General features: G+C 44.6%; 1 protein-coding gene across 1 annotated transcript in view; it reads right to left on the bottom strand.

Moving 5' to 3' along the window:
* CDK4 (cyclin dependent kinase 4) overlaps window positions 1-12,910 on the bottom strand; it is an 82,954-nt gene extending 70,044 nt beyond the window's left edge. The window contains exon 1 of the mRNA XM_073613733.1: window positions 12,754-12,910. The gene's annotated coding sequence lies outside the window, so the exon portion shown is untranslated. The remainder of the gene's footprint in view (window positions 1-12,753) is intronic.
* Between the last annotated feature and the right edge of the window lie 290 nt (window positions 12,911-13,200).

The raw sequence follows: 13,200 nt of genomic DNA, 5'->3' as shown, positions 1-13,200 counted from the left end.
TTTTTTTTGTTGTTTTTTTTTCGGTCAACATGGGGGGGGGGGGGGGGGGGGTTGGTCGGGATGGGCCTGAAGGAAAGAGGAAAAAAAAGAAAAAAAAAAAAAAAACCCACAAACACCACCACCACACAACACACAAATATCCCTGTCAAAAAACACAAATGATGTTAATCTGGCATTGTGTTCTGGCAGGGGGACTAACAAGATATTTGGGGGGCACACCCTAAAAGATGCATTAATGCTGGTGCAGCCATAAGACTATACAGCAGAGCAAAATATTACAGCGCACACATGCAAAAAAGACATTTACCTCCAGCAGGGCTAGTTTAAAACACCTAGACAATTTCAAAAGATATTATCAAAAAATATGGGGATTTGGTCACCATATTGCTATATGGTGCTAAGCCCACTTACTGCGACAAAGTACCCCATGATTAGTGGGTCCTACACTATCCATAGATTGGGAGATCCTACTTCTCTGAACCATGAGAGCAATACACTCTTCTATATGGGAGAACTTTTTGATAATATTTTTTGAAATTGTCTAGGTGTTTTAAACTAGCCCTGCTGGAGGCAAATGTCTTTTTTGCATGTGTGCGCTGTAATATTTTGCTCTGGCAGGGGGACTGCCCCCCACTAGAACACACTGATCAGATGCTGGTTTCCCAGCATTCCTGTTTGACAGAAGCTGGACATGAGACCGGCTACTGTAGAACAGACAGCTGTACACATGGGCTGAAAGTCAGCAGGTTCCTGCTCAACCAGCCAATTTTTGGCCCATGTGAGCAAGGCTTAAAAAGAGAAGTATGTGAATGGATTATTATTTTTTTTTAAAGAATCATACCTACCTAGGTGGATGCAGCATCGCTCTGATGCTGCATCTGTGCTCCACCAGCTCTAAGTCTGAGAACCAATTGATCAAACACTGCCGATCACTCGGTTCTCACAGCTCCCTGAGCAGAGAGCTGGTGACCCCCCAATCTCACTGGAACGCTGGGCTGCGGGGGGGGGGGGGGGGGTGGCCAGCTCAGGCTCTCAGCAGCTTGCCGAGAATCAGAGTCTGGTGCTGGTCAAGGCATGTGGGTGTAATCCGACCATAAAGTCACAATCTTTCCAAAGCCAAGACCGGCTCTGTGTCATCAGCCAACAGCCAGCTTTAACCCGCTGTCTGCTGAAAACGGGTCACAGGAGTGTGGAACAAACTGCATTCCTGTGATCCACATAAGGAGGACAGTCAAACGAGCTTTGCCTGTACGTCTCCTTCAAGAGTGCCTCAATTCCAGGATAAAGCAAGTTCATCCAAAAACAATAGGTAAGAAATTTATAGTTTCTCTCTGTCTTCGTGACATTTAGATGACTTCCAAATTTTCCAGTTTCACACCATTCCAGAGCTTAGAATTTCTCCATAGCGCCTTGAAAGCAATCACATTCTTGTTGAACTTTTGATTAAATTAACAAAACAAAAGGTCTTCACAGTTGGTTTCCTTTTCTTTGTCAAACCTGATGGGCACTCTAAACATTAAACCAAAAAAAAAAAAAAATAAAGCATACTGCAGTATTAAGGGTCTATAATTAATATTTTATGAGTTACCGCAGGCTCCCAACTGACAACACAAGAAAATGAACTGTGAATTGCATTTTAAACAGATCTGTCCCAAGGCTAAAAGACACTGCTATGGAAATGTTCCTACAATTTGTACTGAATACTCCATCTACCACTCTGAGACATGGCTGCTGGCAGAGGTTTCTAGAGAAGACCCTGACCAGCTGAGGTCATTACTCTGATCCTAAGACCACACAGGCATTGCCTACGTGATGAAAGAGACCTAAGACCGGGTTCACGCATGTGCGGCCGTGGCTCACAGCATGGGGTCTGGTGTCCCTGTTCACAGATTCAGGTCCGAATTTGCACCTGAATCGGAACCAAAAAACGCACAGGACCCTTTCTAAATGCAGACCGTGGCCACCGCGGAGCTGTGTGAACCAGCTCCATTGAGAGACGGTCACACTCTTGTCATGCAAATTCAATTTGCATATGTGTAAACCTGGCCCTACACTTTCTACGGCAAAAAAGCACAGCGTTTGAAATTACCTTTAAAATCCTTATTGGGATGAGTTACTAAGGGAGTTCTTTTAATACTACAGGACAGGTCTAGATGACATTCTTTGCATGAAAAAACATCTGCAGGCCAATGCAAGGCCTAAAGTGAGCACAGGAACTATAAGCCTCAGCAAAAATTACATTATGCAAGACCACACCTAAGCCCTGGTTCACCCCAGTGCGGCTTAGAAATTGTGCTGCTTCAGCGCGATTTCAAAGTCACAGATCAGTGTGATTTTATTGCAGCCTCATTTAACAAAAGTCTATGCAGGTCACAATGAAATCGCAGAATTTCAGTCATCCAGGAACCTTTTCAAAGTTGCAACGATTTTAACAGGTCCATTGTCGCAAATGGGGTGCAATTACTTGTTATGTGATTTTGAACTGTCAAATCTATCTATATCTATATCTATATATAATATATTTTATTGCTAGAAAAATGAAAAATGCAGTCTGAAGTCCCTCAGCAGCTTTAGACTCTGGAGGGATCCCAACTTTAAATCTGCCAGATTCTTGAGCGGCTGGTTCAGCCTCTCCACAGCTCAGTGAGTGCTGGAGAGGCATAGCATGGAGCCGGTAACTGACAGTCACCAGCTCTCTGCTCGCTGAACACCGAGTGATCAGAGGTCTTTGATTACTCAGTTCTCGGTTGCATCTATGTAGGGGAGTAGGACTATTTTTTTAAATCTCACATTTCTCTTTTACATATGCAGTGCAATCCAACAGGTTTAGTGTACACAGAAAAATAGAGTCAGTTTGAATGTACACAGTTCCATGAGATCCAATTTAGAATTCAAACACATTGTCAAAATTTTTTTCACAAACTGGCGTCAGAACTAACCACACATGTCCAAGTGTACTAGCTCTAAATAGGCTATGAGTCGCTGCGATGAAATCTGCTGATCTGGGGGGGTAACAGGAAATTTTAGATTGCAATATGTGTCTTCACACGGGATGTACTGAACGGGAGAGTCTTATACCCAGTGTAGACTCCTGCAGATGGTTTCATTAGCTCCAGAAGGGACAAAGTGATGATGTTGCTTTAACCCAGGCATAGGAAACCTTCTTCAAAAATTGGTTGAGTCAGCAACAGAGTACTACTAGAGCCCAAGTGAAAGTTGAAATGCAAGGTGTAGTTACAGATACATTCCTTCTACGAGCCTCAACCCATCCGGCCTCAGAAATGTCACAGTCACTACAGTTAAGATATTAACTAGTCATGACTTAGCTTAATACGGCATTTTAATTGGCACTACCCCCCCCCCCCCCATTTCCTTTACAACCAAGGAAGCTGCCATCTTAGCCTCTGTTTGATCTGCAGTTGCCATGGTGCTGCACATCTGATCAGTTCTAACCCCAGCCATTTGATATTTCCAGTGAGAGCACCAGCAACTGTGAGTCATCATTCACAGCATGCACATGAAACTGTTTTAGTAAGCAGTTAAAATCGATGGACTTTAAAGTAGAAGTCCACCCTAGAAAACTAAAATCCCCGCATCTACAGAAATCGACGATCTAACACTAACCTCTCTAGCCCTGTGAAGAAAAAAAAAAAAAAAATAATAAATAATAATATCAGTATACGTACCTTTTCTGCAGGCGACCCGATCCCACACTGACCTGTCAGCTGCAGCTTCACTGTGGAGGCGGGTGCAGAGGACACGTCCGACAACAGATCCTACATAGTAGGTCTATGGGCGACATCATTTCCCATTCATTTCACAGCCTTTGACGACCATGTCCTCTGCAGAGCTTCCGCCACTGGAGATCAGGTCGGATCGGCTTCAGAAAAGGTATGTATACTCATTTTTTCTTTACAGAGCTAGATCCTGTTCCCTTAAAGCATGTTGCACAGCACAGTGCTTGTGTTGTGTAATTTGGCCCCCTGTAACACCTGAAATACCTGGCTGAACCTGCCTGGTTCTGCCTGCCCCCTGTAAACTGACCACGGTTTATCATGACTGCTGAGCCCTGACACCGTGGTCAGTTTACGTGCCTCTGTCATCCGTGGTCCTTCTCTCCCCCTCCCTGCCCGCTCCTGACAGTGCCCGTCCCTTCCCCTCCTGCTGCTTTAAAAACTAGTATTAAACAACAATGTGTCCCAGTGTCTGATCTATATAATAAAAAAATGCAGATTGTACCTTATATCAATGCGTCTCCCAGGGCTCATGTGACTCCTCCTCTCTGGCTGATGTCAGCGGGAGTGCTTGACCCTGCCCGCTATAGCTGTCAGCCGGGAAGAGGAGAGAGCCGATGAGTCACATGAGCGCTGGGAGAAAATCTGTATTTTTTCTTTTTAAATATATATAGATCAGACACTGGGACACATTGTAATATAACGGGGGAGAGGGCATGAATAGATTATAGTGGCTTAACAACCACTTTAAGGGCTATTTACACATGTCGCTCTCTGAAGAACGATCTGAGGTGCATTGTTTTTCAGGGAGCTTTCAACGGCAGCCAGGAGGTGTTCGGTCACCTAGTCACAACCTGCTTTACCAATAAAGCCCACACCACTACCCTGCAGATACTTGAATGTGCCATGATTGGCATCATCATTGACCATCCCTGTCCAGCTGCATTTGCAGTTTAAAGTGTAACTCCAGTTAAATTCTAACTATACTTAAACCTGTTTGCACCCCCATTCTAAGCCTATTCTAACTACCCTGTAAAGGAAAGAGGACTATACTTGCCTATTCTGAAGGCGCTCAGGTCCAGCCACATGATTGGACCTCATCGCTTCAGCATATATGAGGGACAGCCCACAACGGATGCCCCATAGTAAGCCTACAGGTGACATCAGCCGCTGTCTCCTCCTCACTGAAGTCGTCCAAGGGAAAGATCATGTGACTGGACCAGAGCGTCCTCAGAATAAGATATCTTTCCTATCAAAGGGTAGTTAGAATAGGCTTAGAATGGAGGTGGAAGCAGGCTTAAGAAAAAGCTAAATTCTTAAGTCCTAACAAAATGAATGTAACATGATGCTCCATGCTGATGTGATTTTTAGTGAAGGGATCCCCTTTAGGGTCTCATGTAGATGGGCACTACTGTCAAACTCTCACCTTTTTATTTGAACAGAGCATACAGCAAAAAAACTGTGCCTGACCTGTCACCTGCCTCGTCTGCAATGCAAACATCTCCAGGGGACCTGCGTTCAAAGAAATGCAATGAAAAGCAGGTCAAATGCAGCCTTCAAACTGCCATCCATCATTGGAGTAAATGGCAACCTGCCGCTCTGCGTTTGCTGGGTGATTTAATGGCTGTCTACACATGCCTTATTAGTGCACTTCTTCACAGTGCCAGGAAACTGAAAAGCTAAGACGACAAATTGTCAGCTAGAAAAAACAGAAAATCAGCCATGTACCACTGCCAATAATCTCCCCAGGCTGGCTTCACCCGCTGCCACAGTAATGCCCATGTAATGTCTGGGTGCACCAATTCAGCCTATTCACTAGAGTGGGCTGCCTAACTCACCAGAAAGCACCACACCACATGGTACTGCGTTATTGTGTGCTGCACTACAGTGCTGCTGCATGTGGAAGGTGTGCTTGGTGCCATTTAGAATTAATATCACTGCAGAGCACCAACTGCCACACATTGCCATCCTATAAGGCCCCTTTCACACTGAGGCGGGGGTCGGCGGTAAAGCGCCGCTATTGTAAGCGGCGCTTTACCGCCGGTATTCGGCCGCTAGCGGGGCAGTTTTACCCCCCGCTAGCGGCCGAGAAAGGGTTAAAAACCACCGTAAAGTGCCTCTACAGAGGGGCATTGGCGGTGGTATAGCCGCGCCGTCCCACTGATTTCAATGGTCAGGAGCAGTATACACTCCGCTCCTTCACCACTCCGAAGATGCTGCTAGCAGGACTTTTTTTACCGTCCTGCCAGCGCATTGCTCCAGCTTCACACTGGAATCAAAGCAGCGGCACTTTCGGGTCGGTTTGCAGGCGCTATTATTAGCACAATAGCGCCTGCAAACCGCCCCAGTGTGAAAGGGCCCTCCCTCCGCCATGGCTTTTCCCATGTTCTGCATTCCCACTGGGAGATTCAAGCGGCCAGCCGGCACTTTACACAGGCTGACGATAGAGGTAATCAGAGACAAGTGCTCATGTGTAGATCAAATTAAAAAGGTGCTCCAGTTCAGTGTGCAAACAATGGTGCCCCACGTGGATGTGCAATCACCCTTATGAGTTGACCACCTGTCGCTAAAATGGTCACTTGTGAATGTATAGTCATGATGACGTGAATAAGCCTCAGCGCGTTTCAGACAATAGGAATGGCCGTCATCTGGAAGCTCTAGAGCAGTGATGGCGAACCTTCGCACCCAAGATGTTTTGGAACTACATGTCCCATGATGCTCAACTACACTGCAGAGTGCATGAGCATCATGGGAAATGTAGTTCCAAAACATCTGGAGTGCCAAGGTTCACCATCACTGATCTAGAGCTTCCAGACGACGGCCGTTTCTAATGGCTGAAAACGCACCAAGGCTTCATCTCTACCGCACATCCGCCCGGAAATACGATCTCAGGGAACCGAGCCTCACTGCAACACAGGGGCATCCAAAACAGACTGGGCGGCTATCCCGAAATTATAATACATGCTGATCACACCGGGTGCCAGGCACCAGAAAATGTGAGACCATTTATTTACATCCTATTGAAAATAAATTACGGTTTTACAGAGCCCCCCTCTGTCGTTCTTTCTCCCTATCCATGGAGGACTATTCCAAGCATAGCTGACCTGGATTACATTGTCCCCAAAAGTGCAAGTGACCATTCTAGGGATAGGTGGTCAAGTCATAAGGGTGAGTGCACATCCATGTGGGGCACCATTGTTTGCACACCGAATTGGAGCACCTTCAGTTTGATCTATGCACGAGCACTTTATTTCACAACAGAGTGGGACTGTTAATATATCATTGTGAACTATTTTGCATTTTTTTGATTTGACATATTGATGTTCTTATGTTTATTTGCATTAGCTGAGCGCGGTGTTTAAATAGATCCCAGAACTCTCCATAAAGAGTACCTGTCACTGCTTATTGCTGATAATAAACGTGAAGAAAAAAAATAAATAAATAAATAAATATCCCAACTGGGGTGCTGCGATGGGAGAAGGGGCCTTATATGTATAATTTTCTAACTACAGTACAATATATTTCTACACCTATGCTCATTTAATTGCATTTAATCCAATGACAAGCTGCTAACTGTTAGGTATAGTTTATTTTTGAAAATCCTTTGTTTTGAATATACACACTACGTCGTTGCACGACGTACAATATCTTAATTGTATCTTGTATTTTCTTGCGAAAAATCAATAAAATAATTTGAAAGAGAAAAGAGAAAAAAAAAAAAGTGACAGTGTAAAATTAAAATAATGAATTTTTTTTTAATTGAAGTTCCCCATCCCCCTGTGCTCGCACGCAACACGCACAAACATTATTCTAGCACCAGACCTCTGTAAATCTAAAGTGGTAACCTGTAAAGGTTGATGGATAGTAAAATTTACAGTTTGTCACCGATGCATGGGCGTGTGCAATTTTAACCACTTGCCAACCGCCATACGCCGATTTACGTAAGCAGAATGACACAGGCAGGCAAAAGGGTGTATCCGTACGTCCCTTTGAATTTGCCGCCACGGGAGCGTGTCCCGCAAACTTGACATTCGCTGGCGACCTGCGTTTGCGGCGAGGAGAGGCAGAACGAGGAGATGCAATGTAAACAAGGCATTTCCCTGTTCTGCCTAGCAACATGACAGGGATCTACTGCTCCCTGTCATCGGGAGCAGTGAGCCCATCCCCCTACAGTTAGAACACATACAGGGAACACGCTTAACCCCTTGATCGCCCCCTAGTGTTTAACCCCTTCCCTGCCAGCGTCATTTATACAATAATCAGTGGCTTTTTGTAGCTCTGATCGCTGTATAAATGTCAATGGTCCCAAAATAGTGTCAAAAGTGTCCGATCTGTCCGCCATAATGTCGCAGTCCGATAAATAAAAAAAAAAAAAAAAAAAAGTCAAAGATCGCCACCATTACTAGTAAAAAAAAAAAATTATAACTAAAATGCCATAAATCTATCCGCTATTTTGTAGTGCGCTATAACTTGTGCGCAAACCAATCAATATACACTTATTGGGATTTTTTTTTTACCAAAAATATGCAGAAGAAAACATATTGGCCTAAAATTTTGTTAATATATTTTTGGGGGCTATTATAGAAAAAATGCCATATTTTTTTACTTGTTGGTCTTTTTTTGTTTATAGCACAAAAAATAAGAAACCACAGAGGTGAGCAAATACAACCAAAAGACACCTCCATTTGTGGGTTAAAAAAAAAAAAAAAAAAAAAAAAAAAAAAGAAGGGCTCAACTTTGTTTGGGTACAATGTCGCACGACCACGCAATTGTCAGCTAAAGCAATGCAGTGCTGAATCTCAAAAAATGCTCTGGTCAGGAAGGGGGTAAATCCTTCTGGGGCTGAAGTGGTCAAAGCGTGTCATGTTTGGTATCTATTTACTTGGCGGCACATAACCTTTTGTATTTTACAAAAAAAAAAATTTTTTTAAATAGATGGGCATTATATTGTGTTTTTATGCATTAAAATTCAAAAACCATGTATTTTTTTTCCCACAAGAATTACCTAATACGCTAATACCGGGTGACATAAAAAAAAAAAAAATTGCAACACCCACCATTTTATTCTCTAGGACCTCTGCTTTAACAAAATATATAATGTTGGTGGGTTCTAAGTCATTTTCTAGCAAAAAATACTGATTGCTACGTGTAAACAAAAAGTGCAGAAAAAGGCCTGATCTTCAAGTGTGCAAATAAATAATAAAAAATCTGTACAATCTTCTTTAGATTTACCAAAGCTTGAAGAGGGCATGCTTTCAAATTGTATCCAGACAACTGCATAGACCTAAAGGTGATTGCACAATCAGATTGAATGGTCTATGTTCACCTTTAAGCTTACCAAGCACTATACAATCAGAATGTGCAATCTCCTTTAGATCCACCATCAAATACATAAAGAAAGGGTCCACTGCATTTACTATTTGAAGTGTTTGTTTAGTTGGTCCTCAGGTTTTATAGTGTGGATGTTAGCCACAAAATACACGTTACAATCTAACCATACAATTGATCAGAAGGGAGGTTCTGGCTAGTCAGTTGGCTTTTGATGCAATATTTTTGATCAATCACACATCGATCAGATAATAAGGCCCCTTTCACACTGGGGCGGTAGGGGGGCGTCGGTGGTAAAACAGCGCTATATTTAGCGCGGTATTCGGCCGCTAGCGGTGCGGTTTTAACCCCCCGCTGGCGGCCGAAAAAGGGTTAAAACCCCTCGTATAGCGCGGCTATAGCCGCGCTGTCCCATTGATTTCAAAGGGCAGGAGCGGTTTAGAAGCGGTGAATACACCGCTCCTTCACCGCTCCAAAGAAGCGGCTGACAGGAGATTTTTTCTTCTCCTGCCAGCGCACCGCTTCAGTGTGAAAGCCCTCGGGCTTTCACACTGAACAAACAGCGGAGGCTGTTTAGGGGCGGTTTGCAGGCGCTATTTTTAGCGCAATAACGCCTGCAAACCGCCCCAGTGTGAAAGGGGTCTTATAGTTGAAGTGTGTTTGACCATCATAAGGAACTGCCTAAACTGTCCAATCAATCTGGCAGGCCCTCATGCTATGTAGTTGTTGTTAGATCCAAGGGAGATTGCAACAATCTGATTGGACAGTGGTGTGTCCTGAAAAAAGTACTGCATGCATTATTTTTTTTTTTTTTCCAGTACAGCACAGTGTGAGGCAAACGCCTGCCTTGCACCGCTTGCCGACTAAGGCCCCTTTCACACAGACGGATAGAATTGTGCTTTTAGCTGCAGATTTTCTAGTTTTCTACTGCAGCTAAAAGCACACAATGCTTTCCTACGGCCCCATTCACACACTGTGTTTAGCTACAATTTAGTTACATGCGGTTTGGTGCGGATAGAAAAAAAATAGAATTGACTGTGTCCAGGAGCACATCCGCAGGTAATCGCAGTGTACTATTTCTCCTGCGGATAGCAGCGGCAACAAGGAAAGAAAAGCAACAGGAAGCACATCAGAAATGGCAAGATTGTATAAACGCAGCTAACCGCATGTAAACGCAGGTAATCTGACTGTACAAATGCAGCTGATCGCAGTGCCCGGAGTCTTGAATTTCACAGAACATATTATATGCTTTTAACTGCGGCAGAACAGTCGTCTGTGTGAAAGGCGCCTAATTGGACTTCATGAAATTAGTGTGTGACATCTCAATAAAGTTTGTAAAAAAAAAAGTGAACAGTGTGATGTTTCAAGATTGGTGCATTGGCATCACAGTGATCCTGCCGGACCGCACCCTGCACCAGCCGATGTGTTGTAGCGCAGCGGCTGGTGTGAATGGACCCTTCGTGTGAGCATAGGCAAGAAAGTAAAGGCATTTTATTAGCACATTTTCCTTGTAGTACAAGTGCAGAATTGTGCCTGGCTGGCAATATGGACTTTTAAAGCAGAACTCTTTTTTACCCCATGCAGTAGGATTGTACCCACACTGCATAGGTTAACTGCTCATTTTGTCCAGGGGCACACAGAAAGGCTGTACTCACCTGATCCTTCAATCCTCCAGACAACAGAGCACCCCACATCCAGCAATGGACTGTTCCTGTCATCCTCATGTCCAGAGCCAGTCTATGGGTGGGATGATGTCAGGAACAGTCCACCGCACAAGAATGTTAGACTATTGGGGGGGAGGGGGTAGGAGCGGTACTTAGCCAAGTATATCTCCACTCTTCTCACCGATAGACAAGGACGACAAGATTTTTTTTTTTTTCAGGAATTCATCTTTAAATGGGAGTGTCTGAAACACACGTATACACATATCTGCAGCCGCTCCCGCTAAAGTCTATTCTCCTCCAAGAAAACTCAGGTACTTTTTCAGGCAACAGGTGATAAGCATCCCAGTGTTCAGCGGAGAACAGGACTCTTCACCCTGAGCATTCTTACATTTAAAGAGGAACTGCAGTCTGCTCACAGAATTTCTAATAAAAAACATATTTGCCATTCTGAAGCTTCTCTCCAACCACTTTGCATATTATTTTATATATACTGTGATTCTGTAGTTGACAAATATGCAGCAGAAATCTCCCTCCACTAAGTCTGGGTGCATCCATTTTAACTGTGGGCAGCTGAAGCTGCTACCTGTTCACTTCCTGGATTTACACAGAGGCACACCTCCAGCTCTGCAGCTCTCATTGGCCCTTTTAAGACTCATCCCGCCTCCCTTCCTGGCCAACTTGAGAGAGAGATGCGCATGATGTCATAAGCCTAGGCTTTTTACCACACAATAAACAGGAAGTGGGCTGTGTAAGGTATTTTCCTGGCAGAAAAAAAGTAAGGACAAGACAGAAGTAGTGCTGAAGTCACACCAGAAGTAGTGCTGGAACCTTCTTCTAAGTAGGAGAAAATGCATATTGACAAGGGGAGTGTAGAGGTGGGCGGGGAGTCTACTGACATCACGACTCCACCCACCGAGCTCCAGACAACAGACCCACCCACAGAATCTGCAGTTTTTCGGGTCTAATAACAGACAGAGGGGAGACATTTGACAAGTAAAGATACATACAGGAGGCATGTATATCCTTATAGATAACCCCTATGGCAGTAGTTTAGAAAGGATGACATTGGGTTTACATCCACTTTAACTAAACGCTTCTAGACGCAAACGCGGTAAAATGCGGCATGCAAACGCGGCAAAATGGGCGTTTTTAAACGCCGGTTTCAGCTTTTAAAAACATGTGTTCAGCAGAGTTTGCACCGGTGTCTCGTGTGCATGAAACCTTACAGCAAATAATTACCCCCCCCCTTTTAGATAAATAAAAGCTGATCATTGTAAGCACCCCTGCTAGTGTTAAATGGCTTTTCTCATCCTAACTGCTACACCTGCAGGCGAGCTTGTTCTTTTGAATGGGGGAGGGGGGACACAGATCAACAAGCATGATGTTGATGTAGGGATCTTTCCTGCTGCCCTATGGCCCCTCCACCAGAATACACTGATCTGTGCTCACAGCCATTGGCTGCAAGTGCTGATTTCCCAGCATGCCGTTGGTTAGACTGGCTTCTGTTGAATAGACAGCTGTACACACATGGGGGCACATTTCTGGCCTGTCTGTACCGGGCTTTACTGGCCGGATCACCACAGTAAATAATAATAATAATAATAATAATAATTAAAAGATAAAAAAATCTAAAAAATAAAATAATGCAGCCACCACCATATAATAAATGTCTAGGTTTACTACAGCTCTCAGGAATGGCACAATACTCAGGTGTAAAGGGCATTGCATGGCAGTGCCAACACATGTGTACAGAAGACCCCCAACACACTGCAGTAGAGCGCCCCACTGTGTACACAGCGTGTATTGCTGCGCTGCCAATAAGCATGCACGTCCCCTTTAAATGAGGGGAGAGGAGTGTCGGTACACGTGTCTGTCCCGGAGATGGGTTCCATTGTGCGGAGCACGTGGCCTTATCATCAATGGACACAGGCGGCCCCCCCACCGCCACCATCCTTCCTGCGATCTCCCCGGAGATGACGCCCACACACACACCGATCACTGTCCCGTGTACGTCCGTCACTCCTTACCTAGGCGCTCAGCAGCTCTCACTCATGTCTGTCCTCAGTGCAGAGCGATCCTTCCTCCGTCTGCCGCTCACATGTCACCATTCAATACATCTATAGACACTGCAATCACTTCCTGTCACACGCCCTCTGCTGGGCGGGGCTCACCCCCTCACCGCCCCGCCTCCTTATCACTGACCCCGCCCCCTCACACATAACCCTGACTCCACAGAGGGGCTCTCCACACACAACAGTGTGACGTGTGTGTAATGCCTCGGACAAACGATCAGAAAATCGTACGGAAAATACCACTTTTGAAGCAATCGAACGATAATCGGATCGTTAGTATAGAGCTTTCAAGAGCCGATTGTGACAGTTCATCCGATATTATTAGTCTATCGGATGTGCACAATTTTTTTTTTTTTCGTAAGACACCAGATCGTGCGATTTTCATTCAATCAGTACAGCTGT

This window comes from Aquarana catesbeiana, linkage group LG02 (assembly GCF_042186555.1).
Source record: "Aquarana catesbeiana isolate 2022-GZ linkage group LG02, ASM4218655v1, whole genome shotgun sequence".
Lineage (NCBI taxonomy): Eukaryota > Metazoa > Chordata > Amphibia > Anura > Ranidae > Aquarana > Aquarana catesbeiana.
The sequence above is the reverse complement of the archived record's forward strand: the minus strand, read 5'-3'. Positions and strand labels throughout refer to the sequence as shown.